We start from the raw sequence: 22,438 nt of genomic DNA, 5'->3' as shown, positions 1-22,438 counted from the left end.
TCCATCGTGGGACCGGATTCATAACCTGTTTGCAGAAACCGGCACCTAAGCAGAACCCGGGAGCACAGGCCCGTAGAGGGAGACACCAGAGGCCACGGGTGTTTCACAGAAGCGGACTGTGATGTTCTCCTCCGCACGGGAAACCCGAGCGACTGAGGCCAGGAGCTCGACCCATCGATGGCCGAAAACGTGACCTCAGCAAACACCTGTCACCTGGGCGGTTCTGGCGGCCCTGAAAGCTCTTACTGTAGCTCTGGAGCAAGCAGTTCGAAGCTCGCACATGGGAAGGAGACGTAGAGATAAGCAAGGCCGACGTGACCGTGGCCGTCGGAGGCCGCCCTCCGGGGAGCACAGCCGCCCACCGGCCTCCTCTCCCACGCTGGGGCCGTCACAGAGTCCAACACCTCTTCCCGTCCCTCCTTTGTCCCTCCCCCCGCCCCCCCCCCCCCCCCCCCGGTCCTTCTGCTCCAAGGATGTTACCGGTGTCAGTTCAATGGGGTTGGCATATCAGCGACTCCAGAAAGCACGGGGGGGTGGGGTGCAGAGGATCAAGCAGGAGAAGTGAGAGGCCCCGCCCAGCGGATGGCCCAGCGCGCCTGTGCTCCTGCAGCGGCCTGGCCAGGGAACCTTCCTGCCAGGGCCGCCCTCATGGCGGGGCCTCCCCGGGGGACAGGGGGACATCAGAAACACCCCCTCATCCTTCTTCCTTCTTCCACACCCACGAGGGCCTGGGACCTGGCTGTTTCCTGGGAGGAAGCACCCAACCGCCCCGGGCAGTCATGGCTTGTGTAGGGTGGGGGGGCGGGCAAGTGTCGGGTGGTGGCCCTAAGGACAGCCCTGAGAGCCAGAGGGCGCTCCGAGGACCACCGTCAGGGCACAGGGCCGGTGGCGGTGGCGGCGGCCGGCAGCCCCTCCTCACGAGCCCCCTCTTTGCCCTGAGATGAGCGCCTCTCTTGGCAGCGCCGGCTCTGAAGCAGCAGCGCCTTCCCGTATTTCTGAAAAGGTGAGTCTGAATCAACAGAGTCAAAGTGAAAAAGCCCGATGCCCACCCAGAATCACAGGCGGTTCCTTTCCGAGCGGCCTGAGGCCGCTATCCCGGCAGCACCAAGTGCACGCGTGCCTAACCGGGGTGACGACCGCCCGCCCTGGTCACGCGGAACGAGCCATTCCCGGGGGTGCCCAACACCCCCACAAGCTTCACGACTCCACGTATCTTTTTATTTTTTATTTTTATTTTATTTTATTTTTTTGTTCCACGTATCTTTTTATTTTGTAAATGTACATCAACGTCCTCGTTTCGATGGCTGTGGACCCCTCGGCCGTGGGACTCATTTACCCACTACCCTGGTGTAGATGCAAGCTATTTCCAAGGTGGGGGACCAACTGTGTCCGGGGGCCCCACGGACGGCCTCCCACCGGGTCTCTGGGGTTTAAACAACACACACAAACTGAAGAAAAAATGCCACGTTTGTACAGCAGGATGCTGGTAACGACGCTGGCCTGCCTGTTTGCAAGCTGCTAACAGAGTGAATCTTAGAAGCCCTCATCACACAACACAAAATTTTTTGTGACTCTGTGGTGACGGCTCTTACCCAGACTCGTCATGATGATCGCTGCACGACACACGCAAACCCTGAACCGTCATGCTGTACGCCTGGCACTAGCATCATGTTACGTATCAATTACACATCAATCAAAATAAATACATAAATACCTAAAAACAACGCCTTTCCTCTCCTCTGACACACATGGGGGGTTTTCTGTCCAGTGCCGTCTCATTTCTTACCCACTTTACAGGTGCCAGGGAAAGACAGTAAAGGAGCCGACTACGGCATTTAACACACTGCAGAGAACCAGGGGACCGAGCACACTGTCCACCTCGTCCACCGGCTGACGCGAGCGCCCGGCCCAGCGTGTCTAATGTGGAGCTGGTACCCAGGACTCATTTGCCAAACGTGCATCTCCAATCTTCACGACTAAACCAAATAATTATGATTATTGGGCATAATCCGTACATCATTTCCATCCTACAGATGAGAAGAACGGAGGCCAACCCTATGGCAGCCCACCAAAGGCGCACGTCTGGACACGAACGCAGCCGACCTGAACCCACAACCGCTCCACGGACACGCGTTTTGTGCTCTACAAACCTCCCAGGCCATGGGCATGGTCCCAAATTTCAGATGGACGATGGGCAGGGAATGGACTCGTGACCCGTATCCTAACAGAAAAGGAATGTGCCCCTTGTAATATCCTGCAGGTCAGGCAACCTTCATCACAAAACTTCTCCAAATGAACTTAAATTCTCCTTATGTGATAAGATGTGGGCCATTGATTTTTTTTTTCTTCTCTGATGAGCGAGGGTACACTAGAGGTACATTTTGGGGTTCTTTCCTTATACACTAAACGATGCTTGTTTTGAAGGGGGCAGGCACTAGGGGGGGGGGGGACATGGGCCAAGCTTATAATCTATTTAAAATGCCTTAGGTCACAGACCTTTTTAATGAAACCCATAATTCCTGCCCAGAGAGAGTGCTTTCATTTTCAGATTGGTAGATTTTATTTTTGCAAATCTATCATATTGCGGTGAATTACACTGTACCTTAAAAAAAAAAAAAGAGGAAAGAAAGAAAAGGAAAAAAAATTGTTCCAAGTGAGAGCTAAGGCAATCTGCAATGTCTTTGTGTCTGGTCAGGGGGACCTTACAGATTTTCCTAACAACTTGACAAAACAGGTCAGGAGAACGCAGAAACTTCGGGGCACTCTTATTTCATTTCTGATTCTTTTCATTTTTCAAAAATTAGCTGCCAATCTACACATTTTCGTGATTATTCCACAGAGTACTGCTGGCGCAAATAACAATGAAAAACAAGATTTCAACAGGACAGCAGGGAATCCAATTTGGCTTTCAGACTGCTCCCCCTCCCCCCTATTTAACTGAGCCACAGAACGCCTCCAGTGGTTTGTTCTACTGAGAACCTGCTTTCTGAGGGCAAATTAGCTCAGATGTGCAATTCTGTCCTCACCATTTTTTTTTTTTCTCCTAGGGGCAGAAACTGATATGCAAAAGAGGAAGGGTTGGAGGGAACTGAGGAAGCCTTTTCAAAATATAGCTAAAAGCTATGCTGTTTGAAAACAGTCTCGGCAAAGAGATGTTTAAACACAGATGGAAAAGAACACCGGACTGTTGCTAAACGGCAGCGTGATGAGCCACCGGCCTCAAAGTGGAGTATTAAAGCAAGATTTGAGATACTGCATTCAACTTTTTTTTTTTTTTAAAGAGAAAGTAGAGTTAGAGACAGATCTCCGTGCTCGTACATCTACCCTCGGAACAGGTGCAAGAGCAGCATTTCCAGGGCCCCGGGATGGTCCTGGCGAAGCAGAGGAAAGACTTCTCAGTAAAGGCCACCCTGCCTCTAGACCACAGTCTCCCCAACCATCAGTAAGTACTGTTTGTGTGGCAACCATGGCAGAGACACACATGCCCCAAATTTACATACACTGTTACAGGACTTTTCCTGATTTTGACTGTCATCGTGGGCCACTTCCTAAGCAGCTTCCTCAAATATAAATGGCTTTTTAGACCTCACTTCATTACTGAAGTAAAAAAAAAAAAAAAATCTAAGTTTAGAATCATCTCCTTCTACCCTCTTCCCGGTTTCAGAAGATCTTCATGCATGGCCGGCGACCGTGCAACAAAAATGAGACTGACATCTTGAAAAATATAGATATAAACTGCCCCCCAAATAATGATGGACACGGATATTCCCAGAAGTGCTGATGTTTTGTCGTTCATTATTATAAAGTGAAGAGACAGGAGCCCGGGAACAATCTTGTGTTCCTATTTTTTTTTCTTCAAGTTTTGTTTTCACTTTAAAAAAAAAAAAAAAGGATAAATACCAAGTTACAGTATTCAATAAGTGCTCTGCTCAGCAGGACAACGTGCGGTCCCCACAAAGAATCCCGTACCTTATCTTGCCTTCTTAGCAGTGACTTTACCTAACATATTAGCAGGTCATTTCAAGAGAACATGTGAAAGCTCAAAATTAAAACTAACCCTGCAAGTCCACTTGTTTTGTAGACACATAACATTCCCAGAAATGCACTTGTAGTGCTGAGACTTCTAACAAGGCCACCAGGCTCTTTTTGTTTTGTTTTGTTTTGTTTTTGTTTTTTGTTTTTTTTTGTATAGGGAAATTTATTTATTTATTTATTTTTAAAATGCAGGGCTCATGTGAGTTTCCTTGGGAAAAAAAAATTTAATTTATTTAGACCCCAAGAAGAAAAATGATACAAGTCTTGACAGGCATGTCCGTTGTTCACAAATCCATACACATATGTGTCTTTCCAATATCAGAAGCCATGGCCGATTCGCCACGGAGAGCACCCTCCTAGGTACTGTAACCTTTTTTCCACTTTAGATCAACCTCTGTTGTCTGGTTGGTACTGAGACAAGATCTACAGATCTAGATCTGCACACACAGAGGAAGTGTGTCCCTGAGCAAACATGTCATGGGATCCATCGGTGCCCGGATATATCTACCTCTTACTCCTTGGAACGTAAAGGGCGGCTTGGGCCCAGGTCCTAAGGGTGGGGTTTCATCTTGGCTCCAGAGAGGGGGCTGTGGACACCTCGGTGACTGGTTCCCTCCACACTAAGGCCACATGGCTTCCGGGCTTACAGGAAACTCTCCCAGTAAGACTTGCCTTCTGAGCTCCCCGGTCCTGTGGGCAACACCCCCAGATCATCCACTAAAATCACTTAAAACAAGATAACCTCAGGAAAATCATTAAAAATCCTAATGCTCGCCTTTCTAAACGTGTGTTCCGAGAACACAGAATGTGGATTCACAAATCGGGTTCTTTGCATCCGAGCCCCCGAGCTCTTGGTAGCTTTAGAACTCTGGAATTCACCTTGTTCACCCAACCTCAAATGGTCCCACTAGGCCAAATCGAGCTGTTTTCGAGAAGTGTAAAAGGGAGAATAAAGGTACCAGCTACTTGGTAAGGATTCCTATGGCAATACACCAAATAATCACAGAGAAGAACACCACTTGATGATCTCAGCCGGCTCTTCAGCTGCAGCAAATTAGCAAGAAAAGTTATAGATTTCCGTTTTGCTCTGTGATAGAGCAGGAGCTCTGTCCCCGCTGGGCTGTGCCCCCAGCCCCGAGGGCTCCTGAAGACCAAACGCCCACCACAAGGAACAAGCAGCAAGGTCCCCGGGAATACCGACCCCAGCGGGTCCCGGCCCCCCCAGCGCGGCTGGGAGCTGGTCTCCAGTGCACCACCTTTAGCCTACAAAGTCCTTGTGCAGAGCCAGCGGGGGGGCGGCGGGGGAGTCATCAGCAGAACTTCACAGAAGCTTACAACTTCCTCATTTGGAGGGCCACAAAAATCGTCGTGTCTTTATTTATAACCTGGCAAAAATGCTCACGTCTGTCAGGCAGCAAAATATAGGAAAACACATTTTAAACGTGGCACCATCAGATGGTTCTGCAGCCTTCGGAGAAGAGATTAAATTATTTATTTTCGATGCTTCACCCTAAGTACAGTGCTGCTGCTGTTCAGCAAGTTTCATTTCTTTTACAAAAGCTCTGTCTGCTCCAAACGGAGTTGGAAACTCGTTACGTTCAGGGAAAACACGTACAACTCCAGGCAGGAGCAGGAAAACACGTGTGGAAAAGGGCTAGAAATTCCCAAGCCATTTTTAAATGGTAATGAATGGCCTTATCTCTCGCCACCTCAGATAATTAGCAGTGTGATTTTGGTTTAATGAAGTGGGATACACAATTTATCAATACGTGTTCGCCGTGGGTCTCTCTGAATATCATTTTAATTTTCCGCCCTCCACCAAACCCGGCACAGAAGAGGAAGGAAAGGTCACTTTTTCAGGCTAGAAAGTGGGGCTCGCACCAGGGGGTCACTGGCTCGCTCTCTGTGTGCATTAAAAGCCCAGGAGGACATTTCAGAGTGTCTCAGAAGTAGGCTCATGAAAGATCAATTCCTCATTTTCATTTCTCCTAAAGATCCTGGAGAAAACATTTCCCCCCTCTCCTGGGGGCTAAGGAGGTGTCTTCTGGTGCAATTTCATTTGCTCCAGCTTGGCCAGTGAAAAGCAGATTCCACAAGAAAAATTCACCCCAAACGGACCAATCGATATTCCTAGTGGGACTCTGAGCCATATCGTTCCATTTTAAGTAGTCTCAAACTAGCAGAAAACGCTTTAGAGGGCTGATAGCGGGATGATCTCCAAAATGGAGCATGAAACTCTATGTCAGGATGGATAAGAGCACTTAGAGATACTTTAGGCTCTTCTTTCTCCCTTGTTTTCATAGAGTCTCCCCACCACCACCAAAAAAAAAAAAAAAAAGAGAGAGAGACAGAGACAGAGACAGAAAAAGGAGGAAAGGGGGGAGGGAGGGCAGGGAAGGGCGATGAAGATGTTGGGTGCCCCCTTCCCATTCCCCTGCCTCGCACCCCCACCCCCCAGCCTAGAAGCTCTGCACCAAGTCCACGACCGCTCACTTTTGGCGCGAAACCGGCAGGAAGAGAGTCAGATTTCCTTCAGCAGTGAGCTGATTGCTGGAGAAAAATGAATCATTGCACACTTGAGTGAGAAAATATGAAGAAGGCAGTTTCCCACTAATTAGGGCCCGTTTTAGGCAATTCGTTAAGCAGTGGCCCCGCGCCACCAGCCATCAGGAGGTGGGGCACGGGACAACCCGAAAGCAGCGCGTGCAAATGGCACATAATGATGCTCTCCATCACCCCAGACAGGCGGCGGAGGGGTGCCGCTGGGCAGGGGCCGGGCCCCGGGAGGAGAGGCCACCAAGCCGGCGGCCGCCCCATCTACGCAAGCCCAGCAGAGAAAGCGCATGGCACTCACCAGTGAACCTGTGCCTCCGGAGACCGTGGGGCGCTGCCTTTCCCACGCAAATCCCGCCCTCGGAGGAACTGGGGTCTTCAGACCCTGGGGCCTGGGGCCTTGCGCGCCGAGTCCCCTCCGCTAAGCCACCTGGGAGGGCCCCTGTTGCCCGGGTGGCAGGTCGGCTGGCCTCCTCCTCTGCCACCGCCTTCACACTCCACTGGGGCGGAGAAAGGTGGAACCATTTGCCAAATATGCAAAAAAGGAGGGAAGATAGTTTTCTCTCAGGAAAACATGGGCAGGAAGGGAGCCTGCACTTCCTGTGACCAAAACGGGTTCAGAGATTATGAGGACGTCTGATGGGAGAGGCTTGCGGTGGAGGCGGGGGCTCTCGTCGTCGTCGTCAACAGGAATTGTGAGTTCCCTAAAGGCCGATGTGGCCACGGGAGAGGGAACATAATAGGACCGGGCCGGTGCTGGGGAAGACGACAGGCCCCACCATGCCTGGGACTTTGGGTTTTCACCACTTTTAACAGTTGATCGCCAGGCGGGTCCCTCAAGGCACCTGTGGGTCCCGCCTGTTTACCACGGTAAACTCAGAGAAGGGACAAGAAGCCAATGGAAGGGAGCAGGCTGTGGCCCGTAGGTGAGGTCTCACGGGCGCCCTCCACCCGAGTGACCCCCAGCGACACACGGAAGCAGGGTGGGTCCTGCCCCCCTTCCCCCCCTCCTCTCCCCCCCACCCCCCGCGCAGAAACTTGTGCACAGTGTCTTTGTTTGGCTGTGTTCACGCTGTGGATGTGGTCACATCTGAAAAAGATTTGTCAGAAGAGCATCACACATTCACAAACGACGTCAAACAAAAGCCATTAAATAAATGGCGACGGGACAAGGATGGGAGTGTGTACCACGGGAGCTGCAGAGAGATCCCGGGGGTGAGGTTGTTCCTTACACCGCAAAGAGCACAATGGTAGCCTGGGTCCCCGAGACAAAACTGGTGTGAGGGTCCAGAAGACCCCACGGGGAAGCTGGGCAGGCTGGAGTCCCCTCTGGGGCACACAAGTCCCCGACCAGCCCCACGCCTGTCTCCCTCCCCATCTCAACTTTAAGTGTGTGTGTGTTTCACACTAATACTCTGAAACACAACCTCCCTGACACCTAGTGACCCGTGCACCTGTGCCCGGCATGAGCAAAACAAGGATCGGTGTCAAGGTGTAAACAAGATCAATGCTTCTCCTTTTGTAAGCCTGAGAGGATGGGTCACTTGTCACTTCTACATCTCGTGTTTTCGCCCGTGACACAGAACAACTGCACACACACATGCCTGATGGCTCCAAAAATACCAACGTACACACCCGGGCCAGGGAGTGGCCTCAACGGTTGGGGCGAGAGGTACAGCGTCTCGTGGCCAGAAGCAGGAGCCACAGTCCCCAGACAGGCCTGTCGGGCTGGCACATCAAGGGCTGCCAGAGAACCCCAAAGGGGCTTGCTCTGGTCTCTGGGAGCTGGAGCCACTGCATGGATCTCCATCAGAATAAGGCCACAAAAACCAATACTTCTTTCATAGTGAAATTATTTCGTGATTACAGAGATTAGAGGAGGGGGAAAAACACACAAAGGCCACGAACTGGGGCCATCCTCGGCAGATTCGTGTCCACAGCACCAGGCAGACACCCAAAGTATTAGCACCATTTAGGTCTCAACTCAACAGTATTCATAGGAAAATCCATCCTGCTGTAGTGAAAGGCCCAAACCAGCCAACCAAACAGGACCTCGCCGGAGGGGCTTCTCTACTTGGGTCAGGTCAGTGGGATGTGACGACTCTCACCCTGCCCCCACGCCTCCCACTAGGCCGTCTGCATGCTCCGTGTGTGCGTGTGCACAGACTCCGAGAGCTTCTTTATTTCCTATACCAACGCATGCAGCACCTCGACAGATACACAGAGCACCTGTCCGTGTGGGGGTGAGGGCATCTGGTCGCCGGGCATGCCGTCGACAGGATGCACACTCACTGTGCGGCTTCGGGGGTCCCAAGTCGGACATCTGTGTTGACAATATGGGGCCATACGACCCGCACACGAAACACACCGATTCAAATCAAGGGGGGGAAATCCCCCCCCCCCGCCAAAGAACCATCATCCTCAAACTTTCAGGTCTCTAGCAAAGTGACCAGGACACAGCAGCCCCCAGAGCCGTGGGGCTTCAGACTTCATGCCTGGGGCATTCGCCAGGGTCTTAATTTCTCAACAAAAGAAATGGAGCCGAGGACAGCTGCAGCTTGTCCCCTCCGAGGAGACATGGACCAAGTTCCCAAAACAGTGAAACGCAGCCCAAGCACACTTTTATTGACGGGCCCGAACGCTCATCCCGTGAGACCTTGCTGGTGGGCTACTGCTGCTACCAGCCCTCTGCATTCGGGGGACGGGTCATGTTTTGAGATGCAGCCGCTCAATTAAAACCCCAGTGAATTACACCAACGAGCCAGCACGCCCGAGTTTCTAGAGCTCCTGCGTTCAACTATCACCATGAAACAAAAGGGGAAGCAAGCATGACCATTTAACTCAATCCTACATTCTGGCATCAGCTCTGCTGGACGTCAAGACTGGGAAGCACATTTTTTTTGCGGGGGGGCACATAAAAAAGGTATAAACATGTATGTTCCTGGAAAGTTTTGAAATCAGACACATTCTATCAAACCACAAGCATATGGGATTTTAAAATGTGACATCATTATTTATATCTCTGACTACAAGTTATTTTTAAGCGTGTCCTATGATGTAAGAAGGTAATCTTCCTGTCTCGGATATTTGGCCCTGTGCACGTAGGAAATAAGCTGATTTGTCACCGAAACAATTCTGACACTCAATATGAAAAAAAGTCAACCAATTAATACTTTTAAAATTCCAAATTAAAGATGAGTCTCATTAGCCTCATCCAACATCCTCAAACAAAGAAACAAATTCACGAGGCTCCCACCATTTCCTGCCTCCTCCTGGCTCCTCTCAACTCGGAACCGAGTGAATCCATCCTTGCAACCATTTCGATTTCTGTCAAAGTTTAAATGTGGTCCAGGTGAAATATTTTCAACTTCCACGGAGGTTTCTCCTTGCAAACGGAAGTCGATCTGGCTAGCAAGCAGGTGTTCTTGCAGCAGCAGTTTGTCTCCCAAGTTGCAAACGAGGTCCCCGGGAGCTGAGACACAGGGTGGGGAGCAGGGTGGGAAGTGGGGAGCCTGCAACCAAGCTGCCCTGACTCGGCTCTGGGGCGGCTGCAGCCCCGAGCCTGTGTCCAAAAGCCACGCTTGTCCAGCCTCTACCTGCCCTGCCCGGTGCCTCCCAGTTAGATGAAAAAACAACAACAACAACAACAACAACAACAACAACAACAACAGAAAAAAAAAAAAACCCAAGTCCGATTCCTTAGGAATCACCCAGGATCCCTGACGATTTTTAAAAAGATTTCACTGCCAAGGCAAGTCGCCTGTAACCTGGCCGCAGTCCCAGGGAGTTTGGAGCCCTAGCAGCCCAAATCGCAGTCCAACGAAGTCCTGCTAACTTTTCAAACCGGGACGATTCTGAATTTTGCAGAAAGCAAGCGAGTTCGGACCCCATCTAATTATCCGCACAGGAGAAGCTACGCGCTCTCAGCTCCGACATAAAGGAGAGCTCTTCCCCCCGGGCTCTGTGCAGCCTGACTTCCGCGGTCTCCAGGGCGCACAGCGGCGCAGATCTCACCGGGGCTGGGAGGTCCCCATCGTGGGGACAGCGCGAGGCTCACAGGCCCCCGCCGCCCGCCTGGCCCCGCGCTGCGGCCACCGCGCACGCTGGAGGCTCCGAGGGACAGAGGTCAACGCTGTCACCGGCCCCAGGAGGGAGGCCGGACCCAGGCTCCCCAGGCTCGCGGACCCTCCCGCCCGCCCTCTCCCCCGTGTCCCGCTCTACCGCCCCAGCCACCCGGCTGTCCCCCGCCGCTCCCTGGGAGAGCACTCACGTGGACGCGCGCGCCGCGCTGGCGGGGCTCCGAGGCCGGGCTGTGGCCGGGGCTCCCTCCGCCCCGCCGGGCTCGCCGCCTGCCAGGTGCCGCTGGGCTCGGCGGGGACGCACGGAGGTCGCCGCGGTCGCCGCCCCGGGCGCGGGCCGCGCATGCACTTGTTAGAGCGCGCGGCTAACTTGGCCGCCGGGGCTCTTCCCGGCTTCCTTTCACAATGACTTCCTGAAGTTGCTCACTCGCATTGTTCCCCATTTCTCCGCCGCCCGCCCCCCCACACCCACCCCCCACCCCTCCCGCGGGCTCCGACCCGCTTTCGCGCTCTCGCCGGCCGCTGCCCCGAGCGCACAGCGCCGCCCGCGGGCCGCGCACCTGGGCCCCTCCGCGCCGCGCCCCTGCGCCCCCGCGCCTCGCCACCTGCGGCCGCGCTCCAAAAACTTTGGGGAGCTGCGCACCTCAGGCCGCGGCTCCACCTGCCCGCAGCCGCCTCGGAGCACGCAGCCCGGGGGCGCACCGGGCGCTGGGGCGCGGGGGCGCAGGGCGCAGGGCGCAAGGGCGCGGGGCTCGGAGCGGGGCGCCCAGGGGGCGCGGACGGGGCCTGGGAGCGGGGCCCGGGTCCGAGCGCCCCGTCCGTCCCGCCCCGTCCCGCCCCGCCACCCGCGCGGTGCGGTCCGACCGCAACTCCCGGGCGGCGCGCAAACTTTGCCGGGGCGCGAGGCTGGCTCCCGGCCCCGGGCCGTACCTGCTGGCGCCGCCGGCTGCAGCCCGCTCGCCCGCGCAGGGCCCGCTCGGCGCGCCGCCGCCACCCCCGCGCGCAGCGCGCCCGGCCCTCCCCTCCCCGCCCCTGCCGCCGCGCTTCCTCATTCCAGCGCCGCATCGCGCCGCGGCCCCGCGCGCAGGTGGCAGGTGGCGGGGGGCTCCCTGCGCCCCGGGCCCGGGGGCGGCCTCGGCCGCGGGGCCCGCGTTGAGCCCCGGGGGCGCGGCGCGGGCGGGGCCTGGCGGTGGGGACGCGCCCCCCGGGCGCTGGGGCCGCGGGACCTCGGGAAGCACCTTCCCCGGCGTCGGGGCGCGCGGGGGTGGAGGGGAGCACTGCCCGCGAGCGGGGCCACCGGGCTCCCGGCTCCGGCTGCGACCCCGGGCGACGAGGGCCCACCCCGGGGGGTGGGAAAAGTTGATCCTCCGCAAGTGAGAGGAAGCTGCAGTGCATTTTCCCAGACAACCAATGGAATACCTCTCGCCTGTCTTCCCTCCCACCTGCTCAAGCAGAAGTTAGGATCGCGCCTCGCATCCTGGCCCGGCGCACACGCGGGTGCGAAGGCGCCGCTGCGGGGGGAGGCGGCACCGAGCAGCCCCGCGGCGGCTCCGCGGCTCCCCGCGCCTCACACCCCTCCCCGCGAGCCCCAGGCGCGCGTGGAAGGCGCGGGGGCTGAGACGGGATCGCGGCTCCCACAGCCGAGCCCTCCACGCCCGGGGCCAGGAGCCCCGCGATCCCATTGCCAGGCCCCACGGAGCGCGCACCGCGAGCAGGAGAGGGGCGCTTGCCCTGATGCCCTGATGCCCTGATTTTGCCCCTTGGGCGTCGGGGAAGGGTCGCGGGTGAGCGAGCCTCCCGCCCCGCCCCTGGAGACTCAGGCGGGCCTTCCAGGTGGAGACAGGGAACAGGTGGAAAAGGTCGTTGGCGCGCTGAGCGGGGCGGGGCTCGGCACCCCCGACCTGGGAAGCCTGCGGCCTGGTTGCGCCTGGTGCCATCCCGGGAGAAGTCCTCCCCGGCGGCCCCACGCGCGGCATCCGGACCCCCTGGGCGACACCTGCCACGCCACTCCTGCTGACAACATTTGACAGACGTTGACTCCGCGCGTTTGGAGCCCAGAGGAAGTGGGACTAGTGAAGGAGTCCTTGCTTTGGTCCCCAGTCCGCTCCTTGCCTATGTGACCTCCAGCAAGACACCCAGCGTCGCAGCGCCTCATTCTCCTCACCTGTGGAGAGGCCAGTGCTGCTGCTGCATCCAGCGTCCTTGTCAGGATTAAAGGAGGTCGCAAGCACAGGGTTCAAGGGCTTGTCGCAGAGGGGTCACAGGTGGCCTCTGGCTCTTGGGCACACCGGCACCCTTAGCCCCCAGATTTGTAGATGTGTGACATCTTTGAATGTGAGACATATCCCCCCGGGAGTGGGAATAAAGGACTCAGATGTGGCCATCAGGCCGAGGCATTTCCTCCTGAGGCACAGGAATATGAAGCGAGGGACCCAAAGAGTGTAGACCGTGTGGTCTTGACCGAGTTCCTAAATCTCTCTGAGACTCAGCTTCCCCATCTATAGATTGGTGGTGATCATGGAAGGTACCTCATGGGGTTCCTTTTACATAGGAAAGCTCTCGCCACCTGCCCGGCCCCACACAAGGAGTCCGTGAGTGGTAACCGGTGCTTATTATAAACCCTGCTAGCTACCAGTGTCCCGCTGAGATGGGGAGCAAGCCCGGGAAAACCGGGCTCTGTGGGCCACTCCCCCACCTCTCCCAAACAGGTGGAGCAGAAGGAGCTCAGGCTATAACCCGGGGTCTGTGGGTGGACACCGGGGCCGGGGAGAGGGTGCTTAAATGCTTAAATCAACAATAAAAGCACATCGGAGAGGAAAACCTATCCAGAAAAATGGAAACATGGGATGCTTTTTTAAAAATCATGGGTGTAAAGTCGTTTTGTTTCTTGAGAATATATACCTTACTGTGTTTCGTGAAGGACGGCCTCCTTTATCCGGACAGTGCCTGCCAAATGATCCATTTTTCTTTGGGGATATCATCAAAACAACAAAGAGCCCGTAGAGAATGAATCACAGACAACTTACTCAGAGCTCACTCTACGAAGGGACGCAGCTACGGGCACTTTTGTTCCGGCAGAGACCGGGAGATTTCACAGGAGAGCGAGTCCCCGAGCAGACGGACGGTGAAGGGGATATGGCAAGAGCCTTTCCTACTCCCTGTGTGAGTCTTGGAAAATCACCCAACCTCTCTGGGCTCCGCTTTGTCATCTGCAGAGCACACCTGCAGCGGACCGGGTCGGCGCGGACAGCCCTAGGAGGAATTCCCTGAGCCTTGGGGGCCTCTGCTGATGGCGACTGTATCTTTGCAGGTTGGTTGTAACTGCATCTCTCTTCCCTTTAAAAGTATCTGCTTAAACCCCCGCAGACCAGCCTCCTTGTTTTCCCTTCTACAATGTGTCTAAAATGTTAAAGTCCCATAGCTCAGACAGCTTCCTCTCTAAAGAAACAGGAACAGAAGGAAAAGGACTGGGACATGGATGAAACTTTTGCAACAAGGACTCTGCTGCTTTGGTTTCTTTTCCCCAGCTTTCACCATCTCCAGCTTCTGCTTCTGCTGCTTTTGAAAGTGAACGGTGCTGGTCCAGGTTCTTGATCTTTCTTTCTTTCTTTCTTTCTTTCTTTCTTTCTTTCTTTCTTTCTTTCTTTCTTTCTTTCTTTCTCTTTCTTTTCTTTCTTCTTTTTGAGATTTTATTTATTCATGAGAGACACAGAGAGAGAGGCAGAGACACAGGCAGAGGGAGAAGCAGGCTTCCTGTGGGGGAGCCCCATGTGGGACTCAATCCCGGGACCCCCGAAGGTAGATGCTCGACACCTGAGCCACCCAGATGTCCCTTGACCATTTTTCTTGAGGCTCACTCCTTGGCTTTGGCTTCTTCTAAGCACAGGCCCTGGCTGCCACTGCTTCTGGAAGGGAAGGAATGAGACACAGCGGAGGAGCATGGGAGCTCCCACCCGGCCAGGACTGCCCAGCAGGCCAGCAGGTGGGGAGGGGGGCAGTGAGGGGTGGGAACCTGCCCCATCAAAGGCAAGGAAGAGCCCTCAGGGTGCTCCCTTTCCTGCAGTGTTCCCAAGGCCCTTGCTGGAGGCTCAGCTGCTCCTGGTTTTGAAACCCACAGACATTCAACAACGCTGCTCATCACTCACATTTCCACCTCTAAGATTTGAATCCAGCATGTGCCGGGGTTGATGACCAAATTCCTCCCACCTTATGACAGTTCTTTTGCTTTATTCCCCTTGGATTTTGTCCAAATACACTTAGCTTCTCAAAAATGGTGGCTTTTTATCAATATCATTTGGTTGGAAGAGATTGCAAAGCAAACCAGGTCGGATATAACGACTTGGAGAAGGTAGATGCACCCAGAAAGCTTTCTGATGAAAAGTTTTTCAAAGTGTGTTGGCTGAGTAAAGGGAAAGTAGGTCTTGATCTGAGCCAAACAGATCAGAATAAGGACAGAGGGGTGGGGGTCACCCTCCAGCTGATGCCACTGTATGGGAACAAGATGAGGACGTGATCTGTGCAGTTAGCAGTCTGCCGGTGGCATGGATTCAGTGACAAGCTCTCCTGGCAGGTGGTACTTGAGACAGGAAGTCCCAATGAGGCAAAACACGTGACCTTACATGAAAGGGCACCAACCTCGTAAAGTAGAAACAATTGCATTTCCATGCAAAACAGGTCAAGGTAAATTCCAATGCAAATCCTGTGGACACACAAAAGGGTGAAGCGGCTCTGTGGTCACTAGAGTGGAAGGGCTTTGTGGATGGGCCCAGGGAAGAGGGGAAAGCACAGAGGAGCTGTAGGGAAATGCTAGTGTTCCCCACGTGGTGGGGGCGCTTGAAAGATTCTCCTCCCAAGGGAATTAAGGAAAGACTGGAGGTAGTATTCTGATGACTGCCCTACGGAGCCCCGCTCTGTGAAGGACACTTGCACACGTTATTTCTCACCTCACAGTACAGGAAAGCCCGCATTGCCACCTCCATCCCACATAAGGACACAAAGCTCAGAGATGGTGACTTGCCTGGGGCCAAAGGTTAAGGGACAGACTGCAGACAAACCACGTGGGTTTGGTAGCTTGGCAAGTCACTAGGCCTCCCTGTACCTCAGTTTCCATTTCTGAAAAATGTGAATACTGACAACAGCAGCAGCATTAGTACTCGTTCCCCGGATGGTTCATGGTCTGAAGGAGTTCGTGCATGGGGCATACTCAGGGGGATCCCTGACACCTAGTAGCAATGATTTAGTGTCTGGTATTTTGATGTAGCACATTTTCTTTCTTCTTTCTTTCTTTCTTTCTTTCTTTCTTTCTTTCTTTCTTTCTTTCTTTCCTTCCTTCCTTCCTTCCTTCCTTCCTTCCTTCCTTCCTTCCTTCCTTTCTTCTTTCCTTTCTAAAAGAGCAGGAGGCGGGGCAGTGGGAGAGGGAGAGAGGGAATCCCAAGCAGGCTCCAGGCTCAGCATGGAACTGGGGTGGGGCTCCAACTCACGACCCTGAGATCATGACCTGAGCCAAAAATCAAGAGTCAGACACTCAACTGACTGAGCCACCTAGGTGCCCCTGATGTACTTGATTTCTAAGTGGTTGAGCTGGGATACACATCTTGGTCAAATTTCTTAGCTATGCCCTGTACCTGTCCCTCCAAGGACTGATTCCTGTAAGACATCTTTCTCCAATTGGAAGGACGTGTGTCTTTCTCTCTTGTCCTCTTTCAATTTTTCGTTTCCCATATGGCCAAATCGCCCATCCTGACAGCACCAGCCTTGATAAAGGGATCAGATGGGCACATCCAGGAAAGGTTAAGGTTTACAAACAGACTTTCCAATCCATAAAGTGCACGCACGCGTGCGCGCGCGCACACACACACACACGGAGTCTAGTTATTTCTGTGTTGGTATAGCAACTTTCTCTTTTCCGTGTTAAGAAATCACAGATCTTTCCTGTCTAGTCTTGAAAGGAAGTGGGATAGTTTTGGAGAAGGAGTTGAGAGAGGGGACCCTACAGTGGAAGGCATCCTAAAAACTCCGTGTCTCTCTCCTCCACACACAAGGTGTGGGAACGTATCTGAGTCACCCTACTTCTCTGAACATCACATTCTCTTCTCCATGACAAGGACAGTAAATCCTGCTGCACAGAGTCGTCGTGAAGTTTGAGCATGAACGTGGATCTTTCATCGTAGTACCTGCTGATGACTGTTAGTTTCCCCCTCCTGCATTTCCCTGAAGTGTCTTAAGGTGATAACCAGTGGAAAGCAGATGAGGAAAAAAAAGCAGAGCCCCTGAAATATGTTCCCACATCCATGGTTGGGATGGACCTTGATCTGCTTGCAGATAGGTTGTTTCTTTATCTGAGAAGAGCTGTTGAAAAATGATCCCACGGTGGTTGGTGTCAAGTGCGGCTGGTTCCAGGAGTGCTTAGTGAGGGTCTATCTGGTGCTCTCAAATTTACACGAACTTCCACAAGCATTTCATTTGAACTTGTTGATATCAGTGAGATAGGTGTTCAGGCGGCCACGTTTGCCTGGATTTTCCCTGTGTCGTTGGCTTCTCAGTCCTTCCTAAAATGGGGGAGCTCCCTGGACATAGTTCTTAATGTCATCTCTGTACTTGACCTCTGTTAGTTCTGACCTTCCCCTGAAATCATGACTCATGCAGCTTGCTGCCTCCTTGACACCTTCACCTGGACATCCAGGGGGCTTCTTAGGTCTACCATGTCCCCCCACTGAATATCCCTGGTCTTTGCCCTCAATCTTGTGTCCCTGCAGCCTTCTTTACCTGATCAAATAGCAACTGGAAATTGCTGAGACTAGGAGCCTTGGAGGCATTCTTGATGGTTTCCTCCCACGACTTCCCCATCCCTTCACCACGACTCTCCACTGGCTCTGCTTCCAACAGGCATCCGGAATCCCACCTCCATTGCAACGACACCATCTCACCTTTTGTCTGCAGATGGTGGGGCTTCTCATGGCTCGCTCCTGTCCTTCCCCCTCACAGCACTCAGGGAGGGCCTACTGAAAAGCCCATCAGATCCTGCACTTCTTCCCTGGACAGCATGCCAGCCCCCCTGGGGACACTAGCTGAAGTCTGAAGAGCATGTGATTCTCCCCTCCTCCATCATTTCTCTCCCCTACGACTCATGTCCAGCCACTACTGTCTCACTTGCTCACTGGTCTCTGGCCACTTGGCTCTGCTTTGCTATTCCTCAAGGGCGGCTCGCTGCACCTACCTTTCTCTGGATACCTGCCTGCCTGCCCCTTACCCGCTTCCATTCAAATCTCTGTTCAATGTCATCTCAGCTCTGGGACAATCAAAGCCCACCTTTTATAGGTGCGACAACCCCTACCCCACCCAAGCTGCCCCTAATCTTCTCTCTTCTTTACATTTTTACACAACACTTATCTTCCAACATACTGTATAATTAACGTTTATTTTGTTTACTCTTTTTGAAGAGAGTGGGTTTTGTTTTGTTTTGTTTTGTTGATCTGTTTTGTTTCCTTAGTGCCAAGAACCAGAACACTCGGTGGATATTTCCATTTATTGGCACTACTTTTCAAGGGTTCATCTGACTTTTTTCTAACTCAGACAAAATTATTTCCTTTAAATTATATGACAAGGAGTCATCATATTGGTTTTCTAACCTGCAAAGGAACGGTGTTTTCCTGGTCTTACAGCGGGAAGGAGCCGCCTTCCCTTTCTGTCCTGTCTGGGGCTCTCAGCTCATGCACGTGGTCGTGCTTCTTGTCGACCTATCTATGCTGTCTTGGCAGTGATGAGTTCAGCACAGAAACATTCTGCGTGTCATTCCTTCCTTGATCCATAGGAAAGTTGATAGCATAGCTTGCCCTGTCCTCATTCATGTGCTCTTCTGTAGACTTCTGAGTTGTTTTTCAGAAGGAAGTAAGGAATAATTTAAAAATGCAACCCTTTGGCTTCATAATGAAGTTTCCCTAATCCTGTTCTGGTTGTGTGGGGGCAATTATCCTGAGAGAGTTGATGCCTCTTTATTTCTGTAGGATAAGAACACCGATGAAAATTTAGCGAGGCCAGGAGTCGGGCTTTTTCTAAGTGGGTGATTTAGAAATTATTTAAAGATATAATGTATTCTGTACCTACTCACGGCCTAATGGCTATGTATTCTTTTAATATTTACTCATAATATCCTTATTACTTGCAGATATGTTTTTCTAATGAAGAAAAAGAACTCATTTTTCTATAATAGGCATCTCAGAAACAGGCAACTTTATTTCCACTTCAGAGCTCAAATACACAATTTCCTTTAGCTTAAACAGTGTTTTGCAATTAAGCCGAAGGGTTGCCTTCACATTATAATATTGCCTGATTCTCTGTGATAATACCTCATGAACATTTTCTGCCAAGCAGCATGTTTCCTATAGGTTGTACCCAATGACCCTGCATTGTGGGAGAAGGAATCATGTTGTCTCAACTTATGGATGAGGGTAAGGCCTACCGTTGGGAAGAGAAGGTGCAGAATGAAGAGCCCATCCTTTGGTACACGTTGAGATAATGGGATTTGTATATGTTTGTGAGACAGTTGACTATGGTTGGGGATGCATTCTATGGCCATCAAAGTGCAGTAAGCCAAGTGACTAACCGACCAGTACAACGAAGGGATTTGGCTTCTCAGGCTAAGCTATAGAGCGCAGATGTGCACTTATTGATCATTCAATCAATATTATAAATCAGTAGAACCTGTATGCTAGTTTAATTACCTTATTATTAGACTATAATTGGTGAAGGGAAAGTCAGTTCCATCTGCCCTTACTCCTCCTGCCCGTGTTGGCTTCCCAGGGCAGCTCTTGGCCCTTTGGATTCCAATGCCATTAAGCCTGCAAGACAGAGTGTTGCGCCACATGATTGATGCCACTTGAGCTGGACTACCTGATAGAGCAGAGTTCTTAGAGCAGATCCAAATGCAGCGGTCGATAATCATACACTTAGCAGTTGCCACTCCACTCCAACAGTGCTCCAGTAATCACCACCAAAATACCCCAGACCCATCTCTCTTAACACATATTTCTTATACATTCCTGGAGCTCCTGATGACTTCAGTGAGAGTTCCAGGCACCCAGGGTGGCAGGGCAGCGGCATGCACAGTACTTGGTGATTTATATTTGCGTGGCTTTTGAGCTAATCAGCAAAAAGTGCTCATCAATCGTCTCCTCCCTAGGAAGTTGGATTATGTTATTATTCTGATTTTGTGGGTGAGGACACCGAGGAAAAGGAGCTTCCCAATGTGAGGAGATTGTGAAAAAAAAAAGAAAAAAGAAAGAAAGAAAGCTGCTTCTTGATGACCCAAAAGTCATGTTTGACCTCTGGTCTTCCACCAGATGGTATTGAGCATTTGGATTACTCAACAAAATGCCATTTTATGGAGACATTCACACCAGTGGAAAACCCCGGTGCTCCACTATGTGGTTCTATTTTACTCTCTGAATTTTTTTTTTTTCAGGTAAGGCTTGATCAGCTAATTGATGTAGAAAGGCCAATGGGACCGATTTATGGCTTAGACCTCTCTTGATCAAGTCAGGGGAGTGCCCATGGTCGCTGCCCATGGGGTAACCAAGACTCAGCACCCAAAGCCTTATAGTAATAACCGACATCACATGTAGAAGAGTGCAGAGCATGCCTTGCTTCTTTGCTTCTTCCAGGATAGGTTTGTGCTAGAATCATTTCCTAGGTATAATAAATTTAGGAGCCTCCCACAGTGGAGCTGACAGCAAAGGCAAAAACTGTCAACCCACCTCCCCCCCGTGATGGAAAACGTTTCAAGGTTTTCCCAGCAGTGCATTAGGCAGCTCTGTAAGAACCCACTGTTGTGCGCGTTTTGAGATTTCACGTCTTCCATTAACCAATTCTGAGACAGAAGACCAGTGTCTGTATTTCCCATGTTGTTGAAGTACCTTTACATAGACTTTAACCCAGTTGCTAAATTGCTTGAATTTGTTAAATGTACAAAAGGGCCTACTCCCCGTTGATAGAGTAAAAGTAGATGTTTGATTAAGTAGATAGCTAGATATTCTTTTTTTTTCTCCCCATCTGGGTGTGTTAAGGGGGTATGTTTGAAACTTAGCACTCAGTTCATGCCTTTCCTAGGGGGAGGGAAGAGGGTATTTAACAAGGTTAATAATGACAGAGAGAGGAATTGACACCACAAAAGAAAAAGAATCATTCTAGCATTTCATGACAGTTCAAAGACAGATGTCGTTGGCTAAGTGAGAATCTCGTAGACGTGGGGGTAATATACACCTTATATGCATATGGATTAGTGAAAGCAGACTGTCAAATCGGTGAGTGTAAGATTGTCAAATATGAGACATAGCTGCAGAAAACCTGGAGAACTACTTACTATTTATTTCTTCTCTTAAAGACCCAATCCTGTTGTCTTTTCACAGACAAAAGACCAAGTCCTTTAAGAACTGAGGACCAAGGCAGGTCAAGGGTAGGATGGGTTGGAAGTTTTGGATTGGGGCCTCCTGAGGACACCAGGGTTGGCTATCTATTGTCTTCTGAAGTCTATTTTTCACCTTAATTATATGCACACTGTTCTCTTTTGTTTCTGTAGACTTTAGCTCACCCAACAGGGCCACATCTAATTCCATCTTCCTGGTGTTCATGATGCAAAAGTCTAGAATTACAATTGACAAAACCTCAGATTGAGCAAGTTATATTCCAAGCCCCTTGGAATTCATTTAATAACAGCAGTCAACCCTATTGAGGTGATTTTGGGTTCTGCCATAGCACGAGGTGCATCAGAGAGACGTCACTGGCCTTCTGAGCTTTGGTAGAGGTTGGGTAGATGCAGGGTATCACTAGCTACAGACAGATTGGCTTGGTTTGTTTAGGTAGATGAAAAATGTTACTAGTTTGAGTCAGGAGACCTGAATTGGATCATGCATCTCTCTCTAAGTTCATCAGTCCTCCCTTCTAAGCTTCAGTGTCTTTATTCATGAGATGAGAATGGTTGATGAGATCATCTCTACGACCTCTCCTAACTGATAGCCCATGACTTGCCTTTGGCTTTGGCAGTGTGTTTCTGTGGGCTGACAGGGAGCTGGCAAACAGTCTTGGGGAAAAGCTTTGCTGGCTACTGCCCTATTGTCTCTAAGTTGACCCTACCTCTGTCTTTTGGTGCCATCCCATCCCAGAAGGCCCCAAGCACTGAGGGCCAGCTCTCCTGATGGTGGTCACAGTTTATTACAGCCTCAGACACCCACAAACACAACCACTAACTCCATCCATCACTTACTAACCCATAGTGACTAACCCCCTTTGGCCAAACCTAGAAACCTAGACAGTTTGACTTCAGGACCTTGTGAATGAGATTGAAGAAGTTAGGAATTTGCTTAACCTGAATCAAAAATAGAACAAATGTGTGCTGGAGATAAAGACCCACCTGACTGATCTGTGTGGTGCCCTCACAGAGAAGTCTCCTGTGTCTTGCCAGTGGCAGGATTGTCCTTGGAAAGGCCTCCTGAGTAAAAGAAGATGGCGCCTGGTGAAGACCAGGACTCCTGGGAAAGACTACTTGCTGCATAAGCAAGGGAGAATTAGGGAAGATGAGTTAATATAGACTAAAAAAGTATATTGATCTGGGGGAAATCCTGAGCTCTATTGTGAGTTAGATGGTTGTAGTAAGTGGGAAATGCTTTGGGGAAAACCCATGACTTCCCCAAATGCCTATGTAAATGCCTACAACATGGAAAATTAGCAGGAAGACCTTGGGGTCTCAGCTCACACTGTCACTTACACTGGAAATACTG

The 22,438-nt window shown here is 51.7% G+C and overlaps 1 protein-coding gene across 13 annotated transcripts in view; it reads right to left on the bottom strand.

The window, feature by feature from the left end:
* IKZF1 (IKAROS family zinc finger 1) overlaps nucleotides 1–11,658 on the bottom strand; it is a 91,749-nt gene extending 80,091 nt beyond the window's left edge. For 8 of the 13 annotated variants that reach the window (XM_049096548.1, XM_049096550.1, XM_049096549.1 and 5 more), the window contains exon 1: nucleotides 10,859–10,961. The gene's annotated coding sequence lies outside the window, so the exon portion shown is untranslated. Of the gene's footprint in view, nucleotides 1–6,889; nucleotides 7,237–10,858; nucleotides 10,966–11,597 lie in introns of those variants that run through there. The other 5 variants (XM_025449349.3, XM_049096557.1, XM_049096556.1 and 2 more) reach the window with 4 other exon arrangements.
* Nucleotides 11,659–22,438: the final 10,780 nt, after the last annotated feature.

This window comes from Canis lupus, chromosome 18 (genome assembly GCF_003254725.2).
Source record: "Canis lupus dingo isolate Sandy chromosome 18, ASM325472v2, whole genome shotgun sequence".
Classification (NCBI taxonomy): domain Eukaryota; kingdom Metazoa; phylum Chordata; class Mammalia; order Carnivora; family Canidae; genus Canis; species Canis lupus.
This window is presented reverse-complemented; position numbering and strand designations above follow the sequence as displayed.